Raw genomic sequence first — 9,736 nt, forward strand, 5'->3', positions numbered from 1 at the left:
GCAAGCCTCTGGGTGCCTGCGGCACCACTACCACTGCGGCGCCACTGGGGCACATCCCCTCTCTCAGTCCCTGCCACTTACAAGCAGTTCTTGGACTCCCAGTGAGTTTGAGAACCGCTGAGCTATTTTCTCAAGCCCTGAGGCTATTCAAAAATCAGATACTGTAGTTACATATTACCCTACAAAGAGCCCAACTGCTGCAGTTTGCAAGCACGTGTAAATATAGGGAGATAAATGTTTCAGGGTCTTTTTCTGGTTATTATCCCTTATAAATAAATAGATTTTTCTTTCTAGACCTCTTTTTTTAAAGTCTGGTAAACCTAAGTGGGTCCTGATAGAGTATCGTTTAAAAAAGTGGGTCCTAATGCTTAAAAGATTCCCCTTGTTTATTGCCTCTCGGTACAGTACATGTGCCCCACAGGGAGAACACTGGTCTCAGCTCACAACCTCCTAAGGCAGTGACTCTCAAACTACTAGCACCAGGACCTCCTTTTTAGAATGAGAATCTATCAGGACCCACCGGAAATGATGTTCTGAAGTGACATCATCAAGCAGGAAAATCTTTCTTTCTTTCTTTCTTTCTTTTAATAAATGCAAATACAAACAAATTAAAAAGAATAAAGATATTACAAGTTGTGTGGCAAGTGTGGAGATCTCAAACTACATTTTTTTGTTCTATTACTACAAATCATACAAAAAAGTTAGTCATCACATCTTAAACAATCTACACTTATTTAAAATGTGCATTTTCAAAAGAAAAAGAAAAATGAGAAAAACATAAAAGTTAAATCCCCTATCTACTCATCAAAGCCATCGATTATTTGACCCACTCTCCCTTCAATGCACAGGAAGTCCATGAATGGTTTCCAATTGTCCATAAAAGTTTTTACTGACTTATCTTTAAGAAGTATTGTAAGTTTATCCATTTCTGTCAAATTCAATACCTTTATCCAGTGTTCTTCCACTACAGGTATCTCTGGAACTTTCCAGTATTTGGCATACAATATTCTTGCAGCAGTTGTCATCTATAAAAACATAGTTTCATAGTCTTTCTGAATTGAATCATCCAATATTCCCAACAAAATAGTGTCTTGTTTCATCTGTAAATTTACCTTAAATGTCAACTGCATTTGCTGGTCTATCAAAGTCCAATATATTTTTGCTTTTGTACAAGTCCACCACATATGGTAGAACATTCCTTCTTGTCTTGTACACTTCCAACATCTATTTGGTATATTAATACATTTTTGCCAGTTTACCTGGAGTCAGACACCATCTATACATCATTTTATAAAAGTTCTCTAAGATTTGCATTCAATAAGCAGGAAACGTTTTCACAGTCATAGGCTGCAATCCTACCCGTGCTTATCCAGGAGTAAGTCCCATTTACTGTGTTACATTCTAGCCTGTAAAAAGTACAAGTTTGTCACATTTCCCCAAATGGTAGCATCAAGTCTAATATAATAAAAACAAAATATTGAAATGATATGGGGAGCCACCTGAAATTGGCTCTCGGTTCACCTAGTGGGTCCTGACCCACAGTTTGAGAAACACTGACCTAGGGAGATCTCTGGCAGTCCTAGGTGCTGTCTTGACAGTCCAAGAATCAACATTCCGTCCATTGTCGATGGCAACACCATGAAGGAAGTCCCAAAAGGCATCCCCTGAGCACTGAAGCTGTCCTTCAAGATGGGTCTCTCCAGAGGTCTCATGGCACTTTACAACCACTTCAGAGCACTCCCTCATAAGCTAATACTGATTCAGGTTGGTTTTCCAAGAGTAACTTCCTATTTATTCCACTGTCTCTCTAGGACACCTGGCTCATATTAATGGGAGCTTCCTAAGAGAAGAAGATTTTCCTGCCTACTTCATGTGTAAGTGAGGAGTGCAGCTTTGCCCTTTAATAAACTCCCTATATTTTTTAAGGATTTTGTGGTCCAAGTTCATCCAGGAGGGAGCAGGTTCATCACTGGTCTCTGATAATCTCATTACATGACTGTTTTAACTTCCAGAAGAAAAGGAACCCACTAGATTTTGGGGCTCTCTGTTCACCAAGGAGGGAGGGTCCCCAAGGTAGCCTCCTTCTGACTCAGCTCCCTAGGTGGCAGAGAAAGCTATCATTTTTTCCCAGTTAATCCCAAACGGACCAATAGGAAGAATAGAGTGGACAGCAAGAGATCAAGGGCCGTCACTAACTGCTAGGCTTTGAGTCCTTTTAACCCTTCTCTTTCATCACAATTTACATTCAAATCCACATTTTTTAGGGGGAGGGGAACAAAAACAGTGCACAATTATTGTGTACCTTGGTATCTGTTGATTTTGTTTTGCTTTTCTATTGACCTTATTGGGGGGGGGGGGTTGTTTAAACTTCATGATTTATTTATTGTATTTTGATATATTTTTAAGTTCATTGTAATTTGTTTTTTTCTGGAATTTTAATTTGTGATTGTGACCCACCCTGGACTTCCTGTTGTTCTGGAGAAGGGCAGGATAGAAATCTATTGAAAAAATAAATAAAAATTACGTGAAGCTGTCTTTTTCTGCCCACTCATAAGGCACAGTTAGATAGAGAGGTCAAAAAGCAGAGAGGGCAGTGGTGGCTTGGGATGGACTGAGGAAGTTGGAAAGAAAAGGGGATTTCCCGTGCATGGAGATAGGCACAAACAAATAAGAGAACAAAACAGACTTTGTAGTTAAAAGAAGAAAAAGGTCCAGCAGGCATCTCTGATTGATTGGCCTTCTCTCTCACCCATTCAGGTCTTGAAAGCAGGGATGTCAATGAGGAAGGCAAAGTGGTTGGTGCTGCCACCAAGGCCATTTTACAGCGGGTCTTCATCAAGCACAGCAAAAAAGGCATCCAGGGCTTTATGTGCCACTGTGCCAGGCTGTGTTTGCCAACTGGAAAGCACCCACCAGAATACTACAAGGAAGATCTGGTGAGTACAGTATGTGCTTTGAATTCGCAATCAGTCAAATACCTGCAGAATCATGACCATGGCTGATGTGGAAGTATAAACCAGATTTAGGCCCTGGAATTCAGCAGTGTCGGAATGAGTGTTCTGGTGTCACTAGGTGCTTTCTGTCTGTCACAGAAGGGAGCATATCACATATTAGCATAATACTTCATTAGCTCCTAAAGTCTTGACTGGAATTCAGACTCCTGAGAGTCTAAATAAAAAATGCCCATCTAAACACCTGGCAGAGTGTGAAAATTGACATATTAATTAATTAAAAAATACAATTTTCAGTTGAGCCCTGAAGCTAAATACTCTCTTAACAAAAGACAGAAGAAAAGAGGGAAGACCCTTTGATTCAGCAGCACAAGGAAGATTTTGACACAAATGATTTCGTGCAAGGAATTGTTGGCCTTGGTCTCCTCTGCTCACCCTTTTCCTTCTTCTCTTTATTTCTTTGCCTCTCTTTTGCACTGTCTCTCTGTCTGCCTCTGCCAAATTCCCTCCTGTTTCCCTTACTCTTTGCAAGATCATCCGCTCCCTAGTCTGATCATGGAAGAGGGTCACCTTGGGCAGTCATTCTCTGAACACCTTGGGTGCCATCTGTGCTGAGGTGGGGTGGGCTACTTCTGCTGAGAGGATCTCCTTGGCTGTGGTGCCCTACCTGTCAAATGCTCTCCCAATGGAAGCTCATCTGGTTTCTACCTTGTCTGATTGGGTACCAGGCAATAACCATTTTTATTTTGCAAGGTGCTTAACTGGGTTAGAATAGATGGTTTTAGTGCTGCCACTTTATCTGCTGTTTTTATCTTTGTGTTGCCTCACTCTTATGAGGTAATTTGTTTTCTTATTAAATTTACTTTTAAACATTTCTATCCGGCCTTCCTTGCCTCTAAAAAGCAAACCAACAAAGAAAAAAATGAATTAAAAAGCAAAACAATATAGACAGTGTTGGTTGCCATTACTGAGTTAGGTGATCAGTGGCCGTGCACTGAGCAGGGGTTTGAAATAAGAGCCCAATCCTAAACCCTCCGAGCAATGGCACTGGGTGTCACAAACGTACTATAAGGCACATCTACATCACCCAGTGAGGAATGTCCATGAGCCCTGGGCCTCAGCGCCAAGTAGAGATGCCAGGGGTGTTGGCAACCTACAGTCTCGAAAGACTCTGGTATCGCGCTCTGAATGGTGGTTCTGGAACAGCATCTAGTGTGGCTGAAAAGGCCGATTCGGGAGTGACAATTCCTTCCACACCGGGAGCAAGTGCAGTCTGTCCCTGGTCTGTCTCCCTGGCTGTGGGCCTTCCTTCTTTGCCTCTTTGCCTCAGTCTGTTGGCCAAGTGTCTCTTCAAACTGGGAAAGGCCATGCTGCACAGCCTGCCTCCAAGCGGGCCGCTCAGAGGCCAGGGTTTCCCACCTGTTGAGGTCCACTCCTAAGGCCTTCAGATCCCTCTTGCAGATGTCCTTGTATCGCAGCTGTGGTCTACCTGTAGGGCGCTTTCCCTGCAGGAGTTCTCCATAGAGGAGATCCTTTGGGATCCGGCCATCATCCATTCTCACGACATGACCGAGCCAATGCAGGCATCTCTCAGGACTGTGTTGTTTGGAACTTTGTCCTGCCAGGTGATGCCGAGGGTGCGCCGGAGTCAGCGCATGTGGAAAGCGTTCAGCTGCCTCTCCTGTTGTGAGCGAAGAGTGCACCCAAAGGTAAGTCACGACCCCAGGTGGTGGTGCAGGTTTTTGGGGAGGGGGAAGGCATTCCGGGGCGGGGTGCAGGAGTGACAGGCCCAGGGAGGGGTGGGACTGGTGAAGATTCTTTCCTCCATGTCAGGCTGCAAAGTGGCGGTTCAGCCAGCGCAGACTTGAGTAGCCCCATTGCGGGGCCTGTGCCCTGGCTTGCCCCTGCTCTTCACGTTCCCTTCCAACTCTAACAGCATATGCTTCTTCCATTCTTCAAATGAATAAAATCATTCCTCATCTTTCCAGGAGCTCCCTGCTGGATCTCAATTGGATCCCTGCAAATGACACACGGAAGCTGACACCCGTGCCCAGCGGCAGTCTTCCGTCCCTTCTCTCCCTCCTGTAGTTCACCAGGTGAGCCGGCAGATTTTTCAAAGCACGCTTGGAGCTTGATTGGCTCTTCTTGTTTCACAGACTGCTAAGCAGCACTGCTGCCACCTTTTTCTCTGGCTGTGCTCCTGGGCTTGTCTTAGGAGCACAAAGATCTCCCATTTCCTTTCTGATGGTCAGAGCAGAGCCCATGACGAAGGCTGGGAAGGTCCGTGGATGTTCAGAAGCAAGAGTTGGCTAAACCCCTAAAAGAGACAAAGGGCACAATCCTAACCGTGCCTTGGGCCACAAGTTTATTGCGCCGGCCCGGGAGGGTCGCTAACGTGCCAGAAGCCACAAGGAGATGCGCCAACACATGGAGGCTGAATCCAGCCTCTGTGGCGGCTTCCCTGCTGAGTCTTGCGATGGCCTGGGTGGGCCGATGCAAGAGTGAAAGGTAGGCGTGGGGGAGGCAGGGGGCGTCAGGGAGGAGGCAGGACAGAGGCATTCCTGGGTGGGGTGTGGGTGAGCAGTGGGCAGCCCCGGGGGTGGGTGGGGGTGGGCGGGCAGGGAGAGATAGTTGGGCTGGGATCCGGCAGTTATGCCAGATCCCAACCCCTGTTCCCAGGGAGAACGGAGCAGTTTGAAGCCACTGTGCTCTCCTCCAGAGGTGGCACAAATTCAAGGAGACCCATACTGGCCAGCAGCTGTTACCCAGGGGTAAAGCGAGAGACAAGGGCAAGGATGGGAGAGTGGAGGCAAATGTAGGGGTAGGAGCTAATAAATAGGCCAGGCCTGAGTAGATCTGGGATGGGATGGGCACATTGGTGTGGGTTCCGTCCCCCTTCTTGAGTTTTCAGCCTCTCTGCTCCTCTTTCTTGCAGATCCCCCTGTCGTCATGCTGTCGGTGCGGCCGCAAACGGTCGCCGAGGGTGGCAAAGTGAGCTTTCTCTGCACGGCCACCTCCAACCCGGAGCTGACAGGCGACAGGTAAAAAGGCCAACAGACTCCAACCTCCCAGAGATCACACAGCAATAGTGATGTTGCTGCGATGCCCTCTACTGGCAGCTTTGGGGATTACAATGAGCCGGGCTCGTCTGATGCCAGTGCATGCCTTCGCAGGTGGGCCAAAGGAGGTGTGCCCATTCCGGAGGCCAACGGGGACAGCGATGAGGCGACAGTCGATCAATCGTTTTTCACGGAGCCCGTGTCGTGCGAGGGCTCGAATGCCGTCGGCAGCACACTGGTGGATGTGCATTGTAAGTGATGGAGGCAGGTTGGGTCTGTGTATCCTGGGATAGGTGGGAACACTTTGGAAGAGGAGGATGGACAAGGAGATGACGAGGGTGAACTTGGTGCCAGATTGGTGCCAGATACTGAGTGTGGGCAGGTCAGATGTGGGGCTCCCCCCACCAGGATCTTCTCTCCTGTAACCCCACTTGCCGTTCCAGCAGGTAGACCTCAAAGGCCTCCCACCTGCGACCATCATTGTGGTAAAAATTAGGCATTTGTGCCATATTTTTGACACATTCACAGCTGAGTTTGCACCCAATTAGAGCGAGGTGACTAATATATCCATTACCTTTGCATCAATTTGCATATGAGTAAAAATAACCATTTCTGAAGCAAGAAAGCATGCTTAATTTGTTTTTTTATATTATGCACACGGATCAAGACCCTTAATTGACTATAAAGCTCCCCCCAATTAATTTTATAAGTACTTGTATGAAGCAGCACAGGCAGATGTGTATCTACATACAAATTTTTTGAAAACAAACTATTTAATACATGCATAAACACACGTTCATTCACACTATTGAAGACAACAGTGTATAAAACTGCAGATTTTAAGAAGAATGTTTAATGAACTGCTTGTCAACCAAAAAGCCATTCACAAAGAAGGCAATCGCTGTCTTTAAAAGAAAAAAAAGAAAATCCACTCCTGGGACCTTCTGCATGGAAAGCAGGTCTCTACTACTGAGCGATGGGCCCCCCTAACCCCTGTTTTCCTCTTTTTTCCCGCAGTTGGAGCCCGCCTTATCTCCCAGCCCAAGCCCCTGACTGTAGGGTTGGTTCTGATGCCTCTTTCACCTGTACCTGGGCGGGGAGTCCACCTCTCACCCTAGCCTGGACCAAGAAGGAGTTCAGGTTCCCAAGTTGTGTGTAATTTACCAAACACAAATCTGGGAACACCAACCTCTACCCCCTCCTGTTGTCTCGTAGCACAGTGGGCCAGGTGGAAGACCATGGTGGTAGTAAGAGAGATATAGAACCTTTGCTTTATTCTGACTGTCTGCCAAGGTCAACGGGGGGCACCCCTTTCTGCCTTCCTCCCCACCTGAACTGAGCCTGTGAACACACAGGACACAGTTTTGGTTGTGGCACCAGGAGACCCACCCACTTTGAATCCTCAGAAAAATTGTGAAGCCCTTCTGTCCAAACAGGCCTTCAGTTTAGGATGTTCTGTTCCCTGGTTAGATAACTGAGGCCGGGTATCCTTTTTTGGGCTGGAAAAAGAGCACTGATCCCTTCATTTCAGTAAATAAATCTGAATTCACTTGTACCCACAGGTGTCGAGCAATGGAAACGCGCTACACCTCAAGGCTGTGACGCAGGAAGATGCCGGCATGTACGTCTGCAAAACCATCGTGCCACGCATTGGAGTGGCTGAGAAGGCACTAGCTGTGAATGGTGAGGGGTCTTGGAACCAGGTCATGCACAGCAACCTATTGCAGTGAGCCTGGCGGAAATCTGACCAGACCTGATTGCATCCGTCATTTTTGTCTTTTCCTCAGGGCCGCCCATTATCGGTGCGGAACCAAGCCTGCAGACTGCAGTGGGGGCCAAGGCACGGCTGGAGTGTTTGGTGGGGAGCGTCCCACCCCCCGACAGGATTGTAAGTGCTTGACTCGCCTTTGCCCTCCACCCTCATGCCTTAACCAGGCCTGAATGTACCAGATGGTCCTCCTTATCCATGGAGTTGTGATCCATGGAGTTGACTCAACATGGATTGCAAGCCCACACTGGAGCAGCAACTGTTGCCCTGCACATGCCTGATCTCATCTGATCTCGGAAGCTAAGCAGGGTCAGGCCTGGTTAGTACTTGGACGGGAGACCGCTTGGGAATACCGGGTGCTGTAGGCTTCTACCATAGTCTTTCGAGACTGAAGGTTGCCAACCACTGGAGGACCTCAGAGGACCTCCCAGGCATGACTGGAAGTCGTGTCTAGGAGGTCTTCTGAGTTCAGCCAGAGCCTTTGGAGAGGCACTTCCAGGTTTTCACAAAATGTCTTTCTGAAGAGTCTGGCTGACCTTCTGAGGTGCGAGGAGGTAGCCTGCAGTGTCCCTGCACCTCATAAAGCCTCCTGGAGACCTTCTGGAGTCCTGAAGGCACCCCTGGTTTTCAACCAAAGCTGGAAGTGCTTTTCAAAGACCTTCTGAGGCTTGGGCAGGCTGTGTACAACCTCCCCTCACCTCAGAAGGCCAGCCCCAGTCTTTGGAAAGGCAGTAGGGTATGTCATATGCCAAAGAAACCAGATATTATTTGTGAAGTTGGATGAAAAGGTGGAATGCATGTGTGCCAAAGTAGTTAGAATGTAGAGTTATTGAACCCATGATTTTAAACCCACACTGCTTAGTTCAGGGTTCTTAACCCTTTTACTATTACAGACCCCCCACCCCCCATAGATTGCCCAGTGTGTCCCCATACCTTCTTCACTAGTCTGTAGGAATCAGCATCATCACCAGTCCTATTAGGTACCACTATTTTGTCAGCAGCGGGGTTTTACTTTACATATGGATAGCAAGGATCAGAATGCCTCAATCTGCATTGACAGTGGTGATACTTAATAATCTTATCCATATAAATAATGGTAATAGTTAATCACCTAATCTAACAACAATTTTTTTAAATTGTTCAGAGATTGAGAGCACAATCCTAACCAGGTCTACTCAGAAGTAAGTCCTATTTTGTTCAATGGGGCTTACTCTCAGGAAAGTGTGGTTAGGATTGCAGCCTGAGTCCCATACCTCCCTCATTGGGTTCTGGTACCTCCAAAGGGTATGGATAACCCTGGTTAAGAATCCCTAGTTTAGATTTTCCCACAAAACCTTGGAAGGTTCTGAATGGCCAATCGTCCCCGTAGCGTCTAGAGTCGATCCTTGGGCTTGGTACCCATCGGGCACGAGGCTAACCAGGTGTACTCAGAAGTAAGTCCTATTTTGTTCACTGGGGCTTACTCTCAGGAAAGTGTGGTTAGCATTGCAGCCATCATCTTCTACCTGTCCAGGCTTCTGATTTGCCCCCCTGTCTCTTTGCAACAGGCCTGGTCGTGGGGTGAATGGGTGCTGGATGCTGGCTCGCTAGATCGGTTCACGGTGGACACCATAGTGACCGACCAAGGGGTGCTCTCTGCTTTGCTGATCAACCCAACGCATGACAGCGACTTCACCTTGGCCTACAACTGTACCGCATGGAATCGCTTTGGCGCACGTTCCGCTACCGTCAGCTTATGCCGCCAAGGTAAGATTCCCCATCCCCCTCTACTAATTTCACCAGGAACAAGCTTCATGGTGAACTCACTGGGGCCCTGCCAGATCTCCAGTTTTCAAAGCAGAGAGATCCAAGTGCAGAGCCCAGCAGAGCAGTGAAACTCACCTTAGCAAGCCACTGTCTCTCTGTACAGCATACTTTGGCAGGGATTGTTGGGAGAAGAAAAGGGGATAATCTCCAGC

The 9,736-nt window shown here is 47.4% G+C and overlaps 2 pseudogenes; both read left to right on the plus strand.

Moving 5' to 3' along the window:
• Nucleotides 1-5,894: 5,894 nt before the first annotated feature.
• On the plus strand, nt 5,895-9,508 carry LOC136661175 (kin of IRRE-like protein 1; annotated as a pseudogene).
• LOC136661970 (5S ribosomal RNA) lies at nt 8,030-8,146 on the plus strand (annotated as a pseudogene).
• Nucleotides 9,509-9,736: the final 228 nt, after the last annotated feature.

Source organism: Tiliqua scincoides, chromosome 10 (genome assembly GCF_035046505.1).
Source record: "Tiliqua scincoides isolate rTilSci1 chromosome 10, rTilSci1.hap2, whole genome shotgun sequence".
Taxonomy (NCBI): domain Eukaryota; kingdom Metazoa; phylum Chordata; class Lepidosauria; order Squamata; family Scincidae; genus Tiliqua; species Tiliqua scincoides.